Genomic DNA, 18210 nt, shown 5'->3' with positions numbered 1-18210 from the left:
TGAGCCTCTTAGGGCCTCTTAACCTCAGCTAATATCCTGTAACATGAAATTCTTTACGATTGACAAAGCAAATAAGCAAATGTCCTGCACATTTTAAGTGGAGAACTTAAATATTTCTTTACTCTTTCCTTTCCATGTATTAGACATTTACATTGCTTTCTTCCTACTGGAATAGTTTCACAGGACAATCTGTCCTGGCACCTATGATTTGCATTGTCAACCAAAGACCAGTGTGAAGGTCAATGTCACAGGAGAATCTGCCAGGAAATATGGGAGAACAATGAATGGCATGTTGATGAACTATTTTAAAAATCACTCTTGTACATTTACCAGTTGCTTCCTCATCCAGATAGACAATATCCCTGTGTCCCTTGACCAAATACTTGAATAATTTTTTGTCACCTTAGGCTATAAGGCCCACTTTTTACGAACTTTCTCCATGTTGTTCACTTACTTTGGAAAGTAAAAATACAAATGTTTACATGAAACCATATAGAAACTCATATTTAGAAAAATAATAACTTTTTAAAATGGCTCTTTTAATACAACCAACTCTCCTTTGGGTATATATGATAGTTACTTATTACAAAGAGGTTTACAAATTGACAATGAGAAAGAGAGAAAATACACCATTACAGCTCCAGATAATAAACTGGGCTGGAGCAAACACAAATAATTAGGTGTACTCATCAAGATAAGATAAATCCATTTAGAGTACACTTAAAGCATAACATTTTCAAACAAAAAGAAAATAACTAAGTATAGGATGCTACATCCACTTGACGAACTATACTATTTAAAATGAGCTCCATAAAAAGCATGTGAAAAAACAAAGGGCACTTCTGCAAAGCCGTTTTGATGTAGCTATGGTAAAGCAGCAAATTTAAAATAATTTATTTTTTATAATCTCCGAGTAATGTTTAAAGTAGACACTAATGACCTTGTTCATCTTTAACATATACCCTGATTAAAAGAGGTTTGGGGTTTCCACTTCAATTATTTGACTCTTTTAAGCATATAAATAACCTTTATGTCCAGAAAAAAAAATACATGTGTAACAGTCTTCTAGAGCTAGGTTCTAAAAATATTATCACATCCGTCTTCCAATAGAGTACTGAGAGAGTTATTTAAAATTTAATTGAGGATTTTCTATAATTGAGACTAAGAAACATATCATGGCCAAATCTACTATATAATATGTATCCAAAAAAGAAAAACACCAAACAGAGAAAGCTTAAAAATTACAGAATTGTCCATTCTCTATATTTCTTAAGAGAGAGGAGAATAAACGTGATTATTACAAAGCTCTATGTATTAAAGATCAGAGTAGAAATAAATGAAAGAGACTAAGAAAACAAAAAAAAATCAATGAAACTAAAAGCTGGTTCTTTGAAAAGATATACAAAATTGATAAACCGTTAGCAGACTCATCAAGAAAAAAAAGGAACAGGGACCAAATCAATAAAATTAGAAATGAAAAAGAAGTTACAATTGACATCACAGAAATACAAAAGACTGTAAGAGACTACTACAAAGTAATATCTTCATAACTTCATGAGATAAATTAGAGTATTTAAGATGTAGACTATTCGAAATACTTATAGCAATGTAGAAGTATTGTTAGAAAATATTCTTCTCACACCATATATAAAAATTAATTCAAAATGGATCAATTACCAAAATGTAAGGGCCAAAAGCATAAAATTCTTAGAAGAAAACATGGACATAAATCTTTATGACCCTGGATTAGGCAATGGTTCCTTAAATCTGACACAAAACACCAGCAAAAAAAAAAATTGATAACTTGGAATTCATTAAAATTTAAAATTTTTGTCCTTCAAAGGACATCACCAAGAAAATAAAAAGGCAACCCACAGAAGGGGAGAAAGTATTGACAAAATCCTATACCTGATAGGTAATTAGTATACAGAATACCTAAAGTACTCTAGCAACCCATCAATAACAGACAAATTAATTTAAAAACAAGCAATAAATTTAAATGGACATTTCTTCAAAGAAAATATACAAATGACCAATTAAAGATTTTCAGCATCACTAATCATTACTGAAATGTTAATCAAAACTCAAGGCGATACCACTTCACACATACTAGGATGGCTGTAACCAGTAAAACTGTGTTGGAAAGTATCTAGAGAAACTGGAACTCTCATACATTGCTGATGGAAATGTAAAATGGTATAGCTATTTTTGGAAAACATTTTGGCAGTTCCTTAAAAGGTTACCATATGACTACACAGAGTTACCATATGACTAAGCAATTTCACTCCTAAGAGAAGTGAAAACATAGGACCACACAAAAACTTGTATATGAATGTTCATAGCAATATTATTAATAATAAAGATGGAAACAATCTAAATGTCCACCCGTTGATGAATGGATACACAAAATGTATTTGCATATAACGGAATCTTTTCTAGCCATCAAAAGGAATGAAGGGTAGATACATGCAACAACACGAATGAATGCTTAAAGTATTGTGCTAAATGAAAGAATTCAGACACAAAAGTTCATTTGTAAGATTCCACTTACCCAAAAAAACCAGAATAGGCAAATCCATAGAGGCAGAAAGTAGACTGGTAGTTTCCAGGAGCTGGGAGACAAAGGGAAATGGGAAATGTCTACTAATGGGTATGAGATTTCTTTTTGAAGTGATGAAGTCTTCTCTAATTAGACAGTGGCAATGGTTTGTGAATATAACAAAAACCACTGAACTGTATGCTTTACAAGGGTAAATTTGGAGTCCCCTTTGTAGCTCATTGGTTTAAGGACATGACATTGTCTTCATTGTCTTGTGACAATGTAGGTTTGATCCTTGGCCTGACTGAGTGCGTTAAGGTTCCAGTATTGCTGTGGCTGTCACGTAGGCCCCAATTGCAGCTCTGATTCGACTACTGACTTGGGAACTTCCATATGCCACAGGTTCAGCCAGTTTTGCTTGTTTAAGAAAGTACATCAATCTCCATTCAAGCTTTTTCTAAAAACTGAAGTATAATTAACACTCCATAAAACTTACCTCAGTGACCTATAGGATATCAAGTAGACCAACACATGTGCAACGGAATCTCAGAAGAAGAGTATGTGCTAGAGGGAAGGGGTAAAAACAAACAAACAAACAAAAAAAAAAAACAAATAAATAATGGCCCAAAACTTATCAAGTTCAGTGAAAACTCTGAACTCACATATTTGGTAATTATAAAGAGCCCCAGGCATTATAAATGCACAAGAACCTCACCAAGGCACATCATTTCAAATTTCAGAAATCCAGGAATAAAGAGAAAAATTTTAAAGCAGCTAAAAAACTAGGCACAATATTTGTGTCTTCTTACATAAAAGGGATCTGAATAAAGCAATAAAAATAAGATTGACCATGGATTTCTTGGCAGAACTTTGTAAGCCAGAGACAATGACACCATATCTTTATAGAGTGTTGAAAGGAAAACCACAACTAAAAGACCTCCCTCACAATATTCTGTATCCAGTGAAAATATTCTTAAAAAAATGAACTCAAAATAAAAATGTTTTTAGAGGAGTTCCCGTCGTGGCGCAGTGGTTAACGAATCCGACTAGGAACCATGAGGTTGCGGGTTCGGTCCCTGCCCTTGCTCAGTGGGTTAACGATCCGGCGTTGCCGTGAGCTGTGGTGTAGGTTGCAGACGCGGCTCGGATCCCGCGTTGCTGTGGCTCTGGCGTAGGCCGGTGGCTACAGCTCCGATTCAACCCCTAGCCTGGGAACCTCCATATGCCGCGGGAGCGGCCCAAGAAATAGCAACAACAACAATAACAACAACAAAAGAGACAAAAAAAAAAAAAAAAAACCACAAAAAAATGTTTTTAGAAAAGCAAAACCTGAAAGAATATGTCATCAATAGGCTTACACTATAAGAAATGTTTTAAAATAGTTCTTTAAGTAGAAGGAAAATGACACTAACATGGAAACAACTACAAAAGGAATGAAGAGTGCTGAAATTAATATATGTGTGAGCAAAAGTAAAAAAATAAATAAACTTGGACTGATACTGTTCTATACCTTAATTGTGGTGAATGTTACATGAGAGTAAAAATTTGGTAAAACTCACCAAATTCTAAAACAGGTGCCTAATTGGGTGTGTATTTCATGCCTAAGCCTTCTAGTGTCTTTACTCCTAGGATACAAGATAATCATTGAAAGTTATGTCTCTTTTAGTTCATTTCTCTTGCACCACAGTCTTCTCAGGAAAATGCTAGATCAATAACTTGATTTTTTTTCTCCTATACCATGTCAAATAAGCACCACTGGAGGAGGAAAAATCCAGTGCAAATTCAAGCCACTATAAATTTATTCTTCCCAGCTTCAAACAGTTCCTCGACGCCATGTATGAGCTCTTTACATGTTCTTAGTCATGGCCTCTTCATTTCAAATATGGGGCTGAAGTTCCTTTCACTTTCGGTAGAAAATTTGCCTCTTATTTATAAAATGTAAATAATCTAGCTTAAATTGTCTCAACTGCCCCCCCCCCCATCAATATAGTTATAAGCACACGTCTTTATCTCTTTCCTCCACTCTCAGAGGATGAGGTCTTCCTACTGTTCAAGGACCACTCCTCCATCTGTCCCCCATGATCCTGGGAATATAACTCCTCTGGAACTTCAGTCCATCACTTCTCTCACTCTCCCATCTTTAGCCGTCTCCATAATTAACTCCTACTTTCAGCATATAATTATGTTCATGTACCTCCCATCTTAAAAGTGAAACAAACAAACAAAAAACCTCCTCTTTCAATTGAATACTACATTTCTTTCTTCCAAATTTCTGTAAAAGGAAAAATAGCCCATATTTCCTCTTCCCCATTCCCCTTCATCCTGGGATCTTCTGACCCACCACTCCGTCAATGAAATTTGGTCACAAATAACTCCCCTTCTGCAAAACATTTTGGGTATTTCACATCCTTAGTGTATCTTCCTGCTGCATTTAACACTGTCACTTTCCTCATCTCCCTTGGTAATTGAAATAATGGTGGTGGACAGATGTCCATGAGGAGCATGTCAATTAAAAAGAGAAGAAACTCAGAGGTGGAAACTTTGCGAATACGAACAGGCAAGAAGCAGGAGAATATAGCTGAAGAAATGATGACTGAGATTTAGAGACAATGGTCGGAAGGCAAGAGGAAACCCAAGGAGGGATGGTGTTGGGAAGGTAAAGCAGAGGAGGAAAGTGATCAAGTGTCAAATCCAGCAAGTCAGGCAGTTCAGAGCCTTCTGGCTTTGCCTTACTTCATAACCATCTAGCTCTGTGGTCTGACAGCTCTCATCCTTTGAGTGCACAAGTTAGACAAGAAGATGTCAAAGATCTCTAAATCTTTAAACGTGAATGTCCTTTGAAAACAAACTCATGGTTACTAAAGGGGAAAAGAGGATGGGAGGGATAAATTAGGAGTTTGGGATTAACACATACACACTACTATACTACTATATATAAAATAGATAACAAACAAGGACCTACTATATGGCACAGGGAACTCCACTCAATATCTTGTAATAATCTATAAGGGAAAAGAATCTGTAAAATTATATACAATATATCCAGACCACTTTGCTGTACACTTGAAACTAATACAACACTGTAAATCAGCTATATTTCAATTTTTTTAATGTGTCTGTCTTTCACTAAATCAGAGTAAATAGCTTATTCAATGGTCACTCTCTGATTATTACTGGGCTTCTGTCTTCTACTGCCTTTCAAATAGGTGATCACAAAATTGTATCCAGAAGTAGCAGTTGCAGCATGTTTTCTTACTTTCCATGCTCAAACATCTCCACCACGGAGGCATATTCAGCCACAGGATCTCTTATTACTTTGGATGTTTCTAAAAATTATAGTGGTTTTATTAGAGAAATGCAAATCAAAACTACAATGAGGTATATCTCCCACCAGTCTGAATGGCCATCATGAAAATGTCTACAAACAATAAATGCTGGAGAGGGTGCAGAGAAAAGGGAACCCTCTTACATTGTTGATGGGAATGTAAATTGGTACAGACACTATGGAGATTCCTTAAAAAACTAACTATAGGAATTCCTGCTGTGGTGCAATGGGTTAAGAAACTGACTGCAGTAACTTGGGTTGCTATAAAGGTGTCGGTTTGATCCCTGGCCTGGCTCAGTGGGTTAAAGGATTTGGTGATGCCACAGTTGCAGCATAGGTTACAGCTGCAGCTCAGGTTCAATCTGTGGCCAAGGAACCTCCAAATGCTGTGGGTGCAGCCATTAAAAAACAAACAAACCAACAAACAAATAAACAAAAAATAATTCAAAAAGATACATGCACCCCAATGTTCACTGCAGTACTATTTATAACAGCCATGACAAGGAAGCAACCTAAATATCCATCAACAGAGGACTGGATAAAGAAGATGTGGTATTACTTAGCCACAAAAAATAATGAAATAATGCCATTTGCAGCAACATGGATGAACCTAGAAATTATCATAGTAAGTGAGGTAAGTCAGACAGAGAAAGATAAATACCATATGAGATCGCTAATATGTGGAATCTAATAAAGAATAATACAGGAGAACTTGTCAATAAACAGAATCAGACTCAAATATTTAAAAACCAAACTTGTGGTTACCAAACGGAAAATGGTGGGGGGAGGAATAAAATGGGAGGTTGAGATTGACATATATATACTACTATGTGTGGGATGGATGAGTAACAGGGACTTAACACTATAGCATAGGGAAATCTACTCAATACTCTATAGTGACCTATACGGGAAAATAATCTGAAAAGGAATGGATATATGTATAACTGATTCATGTTATTGTACACCTGAAATTAACACAACTTTGTAAATCAACTATAATCCAAGAAAATTTAATTTAAAAATTATACTGGTTTTATCCCATTCTCTACACACACACACACAAAAAGTATTGTGTGATGAATATATTCGTTTTGTGGAATTATAACCTTAAAAATACTATGAAATACTATTAATAGTATAAAAAAGATATAAACTTAGGGTTGGGGACTCCAGAACCGGATATTTTGCATTTTTGCCCTTTATTTACCTTATTTTTTCCTGAAAAATTTGATCCCAGACTTAAAAATGGAAACAAAACACTTGGGAGAGAAAAAGAAGTACTATTGATGAGTTCCTGTTATGTAATATTCTGTTTTTCTATAAACAGAAAATATCTAAGAGTGCTGTTCTTTTGGCATGTGGAATAAAACTGGTTCCTAACTTTTTTTTTTTTTTTTTTTTTGGCGTGAACTTATATCTCAGACACCAAAGAACAAATGAGAAGTGTTAAAAAAAAAAAAAAAAACACTGACTATACCAACTCCCACTACAGTTTTCTGTCTTTAAACACTTTTTTAAAGTTCAGTATAAATTGCTTGACAATGGCCTTCACAGCTGTGGTGAGGGGATGGGAAGTGGATTTCTGTTGCCAAGTTTCCTTTGAGTGGTGCCTGTAGCAGTCCTTTCTAACTCTGTGGTTACACCCAACGCAGCACAGATAGTCCCAGGAACTGCAAATTCTTTCCTTTCTGCAAATTTACAGTGGCAGCCAAGGAAAACAGAAATCACTGTGACTTGATGGGAAGGAGATGATTGCCAACTGGAAGATGGCAGTGGAAAGATATACTTTTTCAAAAGAAATAGATCTAAATTGTCAGGAAGACATGCACCTGTATGAAAATTCATGAAGCAAGGGGTAGAAAGATGGTGGAGACCATTTGGCTTTTGATGATGAAAGGAGAAAGAAAAGAATTGATATCATTGTGGAAGTAAACTTCACCCTAAATGGCCAAAGACAGGAGATGCATGGTGTTTTATGAAGACAGCCAATACCACTGACAAAGCAACAGAATCCAGAAGTGACAGGGGTAGGGTTGGGGCTTTACCTAGTCAGCCACTGAAAGTTTCATTCTGCTAAAAGCATGCGTCTGATAAGTTCTCAACTTGCTTAACTAGCAGTTTCATGCCTCAGATGGTTGAGGAGGAATTACAGAGAACTACGACTCAACTTCACTATGAATTTCAAGGAAGGAGTAGGGTTGTCAGTGCCAGGAAACTTGCGAGACAATCACCCCGATATTTTGGAGATTTGTAAGACTAAGGGGGGTGAGATTTCTGGGAAGTGTCAGAGACATACCCTGGCCTTGAGGAAAACAGATCTCAAAGAAACCAGACAGAAATCATTCACATTTTTTAAAAGGAACATAGCTCAAGAGGGAAGGGCAGCTCTAAAAAGAGGGAGGGGAGAGAACGTTTAACTAGACAATTATTATTTCCAATATAAAAGCAGAGTTTTTGAAAACTTTTAAGCTTTAAAGAATAAAAAGTATTCATTTGCTGGGTAGTGAACTCCCCAATCACTGGAAATATTAAACAAATTCTAAGCAATTGCCCCTGAGTAATAGAATGGGAATTTCTATATTACATGGGAATTTGTACGATATCAGGTTTTTTAAAAAAAAACTTTTTTTAATGTGCCTTGATTCCTTTGGCAGTTTTTGGAAGCCTATGGGTTCCTTTTCGTAGTAATGACTTTAAATACAGAGGATTACAAAGGAAACCAATGAATGATATTGAGTGACAATTATCAACATTTAAAAAGCAAATTTATGATGTAATAAATTAATAAATGTTTATCTTGGAGTTCCCATTGTGGTTCAGTGGAGGCAAGTCTGACGAGCATCCATGAGGACATGGGTTCGATCTCTGGCTTTGCTCAGTAGGTTGGGGATCCAGCATTGCTGTGAGCTGTGGGGGTAGGTCGAAGATGTGGCTTGGATCCCAAGTTGCTGTGGCTGTGGCGTAAGCCAGCAGCTACAGCTCCAATTCGACCCCTAGCCTGGGAACCTCCATTTGCCACAGGTGCAGCCCTAAAATGACAAAAAAAAAAATGTGTCTTCATTAATGCATTAACATTATAAGATCTAGCAGCAGGTCAAATAATGATTGTAATTTTGAATAGCGTAAACGATATTTCAAGACACCTGTAACAAATTTAACGTCATGTAAAAACATCTCAGCCACAGGTACTATTGAGGTTTGTTCCTAAATTCATAATTTAAGAAAATGCTACAGTCCAGTTAGACATTTGTGCAAATAAAGTTGTAATTTTTTTTCAATCCAAATACATAGATCCCCTGAATTCTATGCAGGGAATGGCTGAATCCTATTCAAGCGTCATGAGAGTCTATGGAAGGGATGGCATGTGAAATTCCACCAGATCTCCATTTCCTATAGATTAAAGCCTAAGCTTTTTAGAATTGCATGAAAGGCTTTCAATATGGCATTGGAGGGATAAGACTCAGAGCCAATTTGCCCAGATTCAAACCCCAGTTTGACCACCTATATGCCTTGAGACTAGGGCAAATTACTTGAAACCTCAATGCTTCAATTTCCACATCTGCAAAATGGGGTAATAATAATATGCAAATCATTGTCTGAAATGTCAAAGAAATAATTCTTATGTATAAAAATTAGCTATTACTGATACCTACCTCACCTAATATCTTACTTTATTCACTTTCTATCTCCAAACTGTGCTCAGCATGCCAAGCTGTTGCCATTTCACAAGCATACCAGCATTGTTTCACCCCTCCCTGCCCTTACTCATATCACTCCTTTTGTCTGAAAAACCTGTCCTCAATATCCTGCAACCCTCTTCATTTCTTGTTTGTATGTTTGCATTTTAGACTCTAGCAAGCCAACATGGTGATACCTCTATGAAGCCATTTTATTTCATCCAGAGCAAATTAACTGATTCCTTCTTTGAGTCTTATAATACTTCTTCCAACCAGCAAATTCCAATATTGACCCTGGCACTGTTAGGCATGATACACTTATGTGTGTTGATCACAGCGAACATTGCCCTCATGTACATTTTCTTTCCAACAAATGTACGTTGCTTTTTTTTTTTTTTCTTTTTAGGGCTGCACCTGCGGCATATGGAAGTTTCTGAGCTAGGGTCGAGTTGAAGCTACAGCCGCTGGCCTATACCACAGCAACAACACCACCAGATCCTTAACCCACTGAGAGAGGCCAGAGATCAAACCGCATCCTCATGGATCCTAGTTGGGCTTGTTAACCACTGAGCCACAAAGGGAACTCCAAATATACGTTTCTTAAAGGTAAGTCCCATGATTTGGTGATTAAGTCCTTGTGACAAGCCTAAAGCCAGGTGTGCAGTGAACTTACTTCTAATGAATAAATGAATGAATGAGTGAAAGAATAGATGGATGGATGGATTAATAGATGAAGGCATGGTACAGATATAATACAGGATTTTCAAGCATTCATATTAAGACAAAAAAACAAATATCTACGCTAACTGAAAACAAACCAAAAAATTATTTAATCTTTCAAATGATTGACTTATAACTTTAATCCTTGCCTTGCCTTCCTTAGGAATTGCTGTGCAGCTATATGTCTTTTTGATATGTTAGAACTGTTTCTAACTTACTGGGTATCTGTAGAAATCAAATGATATAATGCTTTATGAAATGTAAGGAGTGATGCATATGTAAATAATTAAACTGTGTTATTTAAGATGGTCTCTCAAAGTACTTCCCCTCATACTACCCTTCCTGGCACTCTCTTTCCCCCACACTGCCCATCCGGTCAGAGTGTCACAGCCCTTCTCTGGATCAGTAAACAGCTACACATCACTGGCTTCCTGATGTCCCTGGTGTTGGTTACTCAGAAAAGAAGGGATGGAGGTGAACAAGTATCACTTTTATCCTCACACAGAGATGAGTTCTGAGTCTGGCTTTGACGTCAGGTTCTATGGGTTCTAATCTTGAGTTAAACTCAAACGCTGAACAAGGTACTCTAAGCCTTGATTTTCTGGCTTTTTCCACTTCCTCGCCTTCCATTTCTCTCTAATCAAGCTTTAGTCTCTTTAGCTTCCATGGCGTTCTGTGGTCATTCTCTGCTGTTATTTTATTCAACCTCTTAGCATCGATGAACATAGGAAATCACATTTTCCTTCCTGAAATACTTTCTCCTCTTGGCTTCCCAAGACTCCCTACCTCTCTGCTAATTCCCTACCTACTTTACTGGCCACTCCCTTTTAGTTTCCTCCACTGGCTCATTTCTCTCTACTTAAACTTTAAAGTCTTGGAGTGACTTACGATTCAGGCTTGACCTCTCTTTTCTTTTTCTGTTTTGAAGGATATCTCATTCAGTCCCCAAACTTTAAATACTACCTGCAAATTAAAATACTTATAACTCCCAAATGTATACATCCAACCCTGACCACTCTCCTGAGTGTTAGACTCATACCCAACTTGGCATCTTCATCAGATATCTAAAGAGCATGCCAAGCAAAACTCTGGATGTCCCTCAACTCAGTCCCAATCAAAAAAGAAACACACATGCAAAAAATCCCCACCCTTCCCCCTACTCATCCCCATCTCAGTCATGACACAACCTAACTGCTTAAGCTAAAAACTATGAATCATCTTTCATTTCTCTCCCCATCGCCCTCACCCACATCCATTCTAATACATAATAGCTCACCCACAAAACTCCTCCTTTATCTGTCCTGAAGAGTGAATCATTTTCACTTCTACCACTAGCATTCTAAGCCACCACAATATTTCTTCTAGATTATTCAAGATGTCTCTTTAGAATCTTGGACCCCTACAGTCCATTCTCTACAGTGATCTTTTAAAATTATAAATCAGCAGTTCCCAACAAATCTGACTAGTATCTATGAGGATGCAGGTCCAGTCCCTGGGCTCACTCAGTGGGTTAAGGATCCGGAATTGCTGTGAGCTGTGGTGTAGGCCATAGACGCAGCTCGGATCCCATGTTGCTGTGGCTGTGGTGTAGGCCAGTCACTATAGCTCCGATTCAACCCCTAGCCTGGAACCTTACATATGCCACAGGTGCAGCCATATAGAGCACAAAAATAAATAAATAAATAAAATGATAAATCAGTCCCTGCCATTCTCTTGTTCTGACTATCAGGATATAAGCCAACCCCCTTTCCATTGCCTCCATGGCTTTACAGGTGCTGGAATCCAGGTATGATCTCATCTCCTGATCTAATACTCTCACCTTTGTCCACTATGATCCAGCCAACATCAGTGTTCTACCTGTTTCTCTTAATTTATCTACACTTCCAAGCCTATATAAGCACTGTTCCTTTTTTCTAGAATGTTCTTCTCACGGATATTTGTATGTCTAACTTTTCTATCATTTGAGTCTGAAGCTAAAAATCACTACCTCAAAGAAGTTTTCCCTCACCATTCTATTTTATGTCCATATTTATTGAACTACCCTATTTTATTCTCCTTGTGCCACTCTTAGTATCTGAAATGATCTCATTTGTCCCCTTGTTCGTTATCCATGTCCTTGTCCAGACTTTAAGCTCAATCAGACCCATGTCCTGTTAAAAACTAGAACGCTATCTCACACAGAGTAGACACTCAGGACATACCGTTTGAATAACTGAATGAATGAATGGCTGGATTTTGTTACAGTGTAGGAGTTGTCATGAGGACTAAATGAGATGATGCATGTAAATTGCTTAGCATGCTGTCTACCACATAGTAAGTACTCAAAACTACTCGATAATTAAGCAAAAAAAAAAAAAATTAGCTTTTATTTATTTATTTTTGTCTTTTTTTTTTAGGGCCACACACACGGCATATGGAGGTTCTCAGTCTAGGGGTTGAATCAGAGCGGTAGCCACTGTCCTAGGCCACAGCCACAACAACGCCAGATCCAAGTTGCACCTGCAAACTACACCACAGCTCACCACAACGCGAGATCCTTAACCCACTGAGCAAGGCCAGGGATTGAACCTGCAGCTTCATGGTTCCTCGTCGGATTCATTTCTGTTGTGCCATGACAGGAACTCCAGCTTTTACTTTTTGTTTGTTTGTTTGTTTGTTTGCCTTTTCTAGGGCCACACCCACGGCATAAGGAGGTTCCCAGTCTAGGGGTCTAATCAGAGCTGTAGCCGCCAGCCTACACCAGAGCCACAGCAACTCGGGATCCGAGCCACGTCCACAACCTACACCACAGCTCACGGCAACATCAGATCCTTAACCCACTGAGCAAGGCTAGGGATCAAACCCGCAACCTCATAGTTCCTAGTCAGATTCATTAACCACTGAGCCACGACGGGAACTCCTCCAGCTTTTACTTTTATAACTAGATTTTTGGAGTCAAGTAACCAGACAGAAAACGTGGAAACTGAAAGGTATAAGTTTCAGACTAAGTAACTTCTGGAGTGAAGCAAGAGACCATGTTGGAAAGGGAGGGGAAAAGAAAACAGTAGGACAAGACAGGGAGTTTCCAAGGTACTGATCCAGGAGATTAATTCTAGTGTAAAAAGACCTCTGAAGCAAGTTACATGGGGACATCTTAAGGGAGCTGGGTCACTAAAGACAAATCTGCAACTTCTCCATTTTCCTGACAATCAATTCTTCATTTCCCATTGCTTTTTGAACAAACACAAACTACTTTTAATCCAATTATCCAACTACAGCTTCAAAAAAGATATTGCTTTGCTCACCAAGAGCTATCTCTGGGGGAGAGAAAGGGATGGGGGAGGATGGAGACCCACAGGAAGGAGAACATCTCTCTTTGATGCCATCAAACCCACTGCTTCACCCTCTGGGAGCTTGCTGTGAAATGTTCTTTCTACTACGGCTTGCAACTAACTGGTCTGGCCAAATGTGACTGAGCATGCAGTGGTGGGCACACTGACATTTTCCTACACTTTCCCCATCACCTTTGAAAACAGCATGGAGCAATGTCCAAGATGGTGGCCATCCGTCATGGGAGTCCCTTTCGAGCAAAAACATGTAGGAGCTGTGAGAAGGAGATATATTTTTCTTATTAATTACCTTGATTCAGGCCACAGAGAGCCACAAAAAGGAGAGTTGGGGTTACTACTGTAAGAAGGAGAGCAAAGTTTATTCAGGCATCCATCATGCCTATATTTATCACAGAAACAACTAACATGCATTTTGCAATCAATCTATCAAAACTCAAGACATACTAAAGTCCCAGTCACAACATAACTAAAAGTGTTGAGAATTAAATCTCTCCCACTGAAAGCCGTCACATATGCATTCTGCCCACATAGAGAACTGCACTCAAGACTGGATTCGACTGTGTGCAGCTTCAGCAGACTTGATGTTAAAATGCTGGGAGGTTCGGTTAGATGCTGTCTGAACCTTAGGACTCTGAAAATATCACAGCAACACAGTGCTCCAAAAAGTCACATTATGTTAATACAATGGATTCAAGGCAACACAGTGCTCCAAAAAGTCACATTATGTTAATACAATGGATTCAAGGAAATATTGCTCCAAAGTTAAACCATGTGGGTAAGATAAGGAAAACAGTGTTGGGAAAAGATTAGTCTTTTGACTCAAGATAGATGAGGATTCAGAATCTGGCTCTGCCAAGTGGCTTTGGAAAAGGTACTGAGCTATCACAGTGCTTGGCACCTAGTAGGGAGGCCATAAATGTCTGCTGGTTGAAATGACTGCTTTAAACTTCAGTGAACCTATCTCTACAATGGGGATAGAAAATCTACCCTACAGGGTTATCCTGACCATTAAAGGTAGTGTAGACAAACTATGCAGCTCCTAAATACATACTCAGTAACAATTACAATTTTCCTTTACCCTCCTAGCGACTGTCTCCTTGTAATATATCCTTTGACTACTATGTCCTTTAGGATTGGCAGACCCTGCTGTTTGGATTCTTTCATCTCTTCTGAAGGCTTCCTTAGGATAGAAGAGTAGAAGAGCACATGTGACAGATTTGTATCCCTACCCTTCAGGCTTTACTGGAGACTCTGCTTGATCTCACAGGTCTGTGTTTTAAGTGTTTCCCATTTTCATATGTAAACTTTAGCTAGGTGTATAAGAGATAAACTATTTTTCCCCTAGAAACACAAATTGAGTTTATTATTCGGAAAATGATTTATCTAATATATTAGTTCGATAGATTCAGCTAGAAAAGTGAAAACAATTTCAATCCATGTTTTGTCTAGGAAGGGAATACTTTCTTTTTTTTTTTTTTTTTTTTTTTTTTTTTTGGTCTTTTCAGGGTCACACTGGCAGCATATAGGAGTTCTCAGGCTAGGGATCTAATCAGAGCTGCAGCTGCCGGCCTGAACCACAGCCACAGCAACACCAGATCCCAGCTGAGACTGCGACCCACACCACAGCTCACAACAACCCTGGATCCTTAACCCACTGAGCAAAGCCAGGGATCAAACCCGCGTCCTCATGAATACTAGTCAGGTTCGTTACCACTAAGCCATGACAGGAACTCTGAGAATATTTCTTTAAAATGAAAAATAAGGCTGTTTTTAAACTTTTACTAGCGGAAGGCACGCCGAATATGAACTCCTGGAGACATTATCATTTAAGGTATGAATAAGATTAAGACACATCATGTTACTGTTAACATACAACATAGTTCTGGAAGATCTGGTCAATACTTTAAAAATTAGAAATCAAAAAAGGTGAATTTTTAGGACGTAGAAGATAAAACCATCAGCATTAGCATGTAATCTAATTATATACCCCCAAAAAACAAAAAGAATCAACTGAAAAACTCATAATTAGTAAAGTTCAGTAAAGAAGATATAATACAAAAACAGGGAGCTTTGCAGTACATCAGCTACAATTAGTTGGTAAATACCATGGAAAAAAATTCCAATTCCCACAGAAACAAAATGTACAAAATGCCTAAAACTAATCTTATATAATAACATCTGAAAGAAATTAACTTATTTACAGATAGCTAGATACACGGGAAATTATTGCTTTGCTTCTCATAGTTTACAAATTTCTCCAAAATACCATTTCACTTGATGTTGCTCTTGGGTCTTTTTTTTTTTTTTTTTTACTTTTTGGGGGCACACCTGCACATATGGAGGTTCCCAGGCTAGGGGCAGAATCGGATCTGTAGCCACCAGCCTATGCCACAGATACAGCAACCAGATCTGAGCCATGTCTGCAATCTGTCCCATAGCTTGCAGCAATGCTACACTCAACCCAGTGAGCAATGCCAGGGATTGAACCAACATCCTCATGGATATTGGTTGGGTTCTTAAGCCGCTGAACCACAATAGGAATTCTCTGCTGTATGGATTTTTTTTTTTTTTTGGCCTTTTTTTAGGGCCTCAATCACTGCATATGGAAGTTCCCCAGGCTAGGGGTCAAATGGGAGCTGCAGTCTCTGGCCTATGCCACAGCCACAGCAATGTTCGATCCAAGCTGCGTCTGCGACCTACATTGCAGCTCTTGGCAATGCCAGATCCCCGACCCACTGGGTGAGGCGGAGGATCCAACGGCATCCTCCTGGATACTAGTCGGATTCATTTCCATTGTGCCACAACAGGAACTCTCTCCGGTCTTTTTAAGGAAAAAAATAACTCTGGGGGAAAGGGAACTTGGGAGAATGCAGATACCTGGATGGAAATTCAGACATGATGGTGTTCTGGTTACACCCTCTGTTGCCCTTTTGAGCCTCGGAGGCGTAGATTCAGCGTCGATTCAGTGAATCTGGCCAGTCGAGAGGCTGCACCTTCTCCCTCCCAGCCCCATTCTGGCAAAAACTGCGACAAGAAGGAGGTCAGAAATTCGGTTCTCTCTAATTCAGTAAATACACACGGAAACCTACTGTGGGTCGGAAACAGCAGCCACCAAAGCGGGGCGGGTGAGGTATCAGTCTGCAGGAACCTCACTTTTCCTTGAGTGAACTGGAAACATCACTCGGTCACGTCACTGTCGTAAAATAAACGTCAGCCGGTAGGTGTTGAGTCCTTGGGACCCGAGAGGAAGGCGTTTGGCCCGGACTCGGCAGAGAAAGAGGAGGCTAGCGTGGGAGGTGGAAATAGGTTAGTTTAGAAGACTGCTGATGGGAAGGTGCCCTCCTGCTTGGCAGGAACCAGGAGGAGGAGCGGCTTAGACTGGGGAGGGAATACGTACATTCGGTAGACTCCGAGGGGAAGCCAGAGTGGGCCCTGCTGGACTTAGGCTTTTGGACAAAAGCGCCCGGTATGTCCCTCTTTTCAACCCACTGCCCTGTTTCACTGTTAGAGTCCTAACTCATCCTCCGGTCCCCTGTCTCACCTCACTTCACACAGCACATATATTGCTTCACTGCCCCCACTGTAATTGCTACGTGACCTTACGCTGTGTCTCTTGCCTCCTGAAGATATTGCTGAGCCTGTCTGTTGTCTCTAGAATAAAGCTGAAGCTGCAAGCATATCTGTCCAAGACGTGGCACTTGTCCTCTTTTCCAGCTTCATGTCCAACCACTCGACCTTCCCATTCTGTGGTCCAGTGTTTGCATAATATCTTCATTAGTCTTTACTTCTTGGCTTGCGCCATCTTCACTAAGACTCCCTTGCCGCCCCCCCCCCCACACACACACACTCCCCTGCTGCTGCAATTCTCAGTCCGGTTTAAGTCTCCCCCTCTTCTCTATGCTCACCCTGTAATCCTCATTATATTTTCTATTGCCCCCACCAGGGGTGGAATCTTCTTAAATAGCAGGGCTTTCCCTTTCTGTTGTGTCTATCACCAGGCATCCTCCAGTTCCTGCTGGGCTGCACGTCCTTCCTGAGCTCCTCTCTTCATCTTCTCCTAGTTTTGTGCCTTGGGAGGCTAGATGGCAGGCTCTCTTGTGTTTAGCTGCCAGTTGTGTGTGCCTATGAGAGATTAGAAAATAAGAAAATAAGGTCTAGGAGTTCCCCTTGTGGCTCAGTGGGTTAAGAACCCAACATAGTGTCTGTGAGGATGTGGGTTCAATTCCTGGTCTCACTCAGTGGGTTGAGGATCTGGCATTGCTGTGAGCAGCAGGGTAGATTGCAGATGCAGCTCCCATTCAGAGTCACCATGGCTATAGTGTAGGCAGCTGCATCTCCAATTCGACCCCTAGCCCGAGAACTTCAGTATGCTACAGGTATGGCTGTAAAAAGAAAAAAAAAAAAAAAAAAAAAGAAAAGAAAAGAATGAGAGAAAGATAAAGAAATAAGATCTAATACAGATGGCCAAAAAAAAACCATGAAAAGATGTTCAAAATCACTCATCATTAGAGAAATGTAAATCAAAACCACTGTGAGGTACCACCTTACACCAGCCAGAATGGCCATCATCAAAAAGTCTACAAACAATAAGTGCTAGAGAGGGTGTGGAGAAAAAGGAAC

General features: G+C 39.2%; 1 long non-coding RNA gene across 1 annotated transcript; it reads right to left on the bottom strand.

Moving 5' to 3' along the window:
- LOC102166782 lies at positions 2541–16769 on the bottom strand. Its single transcript, XR_002344379.1, has 3 exons — positions 16468–16769; positions 3036–3103; positions 2541–2612 (listed from the first exon to the last, which is right to left on the bottom strand). It is a non-coding gene; the product is annotated as an uncharacterized LOC102166782 (long non-coding RNA).

Source organism: Sus scrofa, chromosome 5 (assembly GCF_000003025.6).
Source record: "Sus scrofa isolate TJ Tabasco breed Duroc chromosome 5, Sscrofa11.1, whole genome shotgun sequence".
NCBI lineage: Eukaryota > Metazoa > Chordata > Mammalia > Artiodactyla > Suidae > Sus > Sus scrofa.
This window is presented reverse-complemented; position numbering and strand designations above follow the sequence as displayed.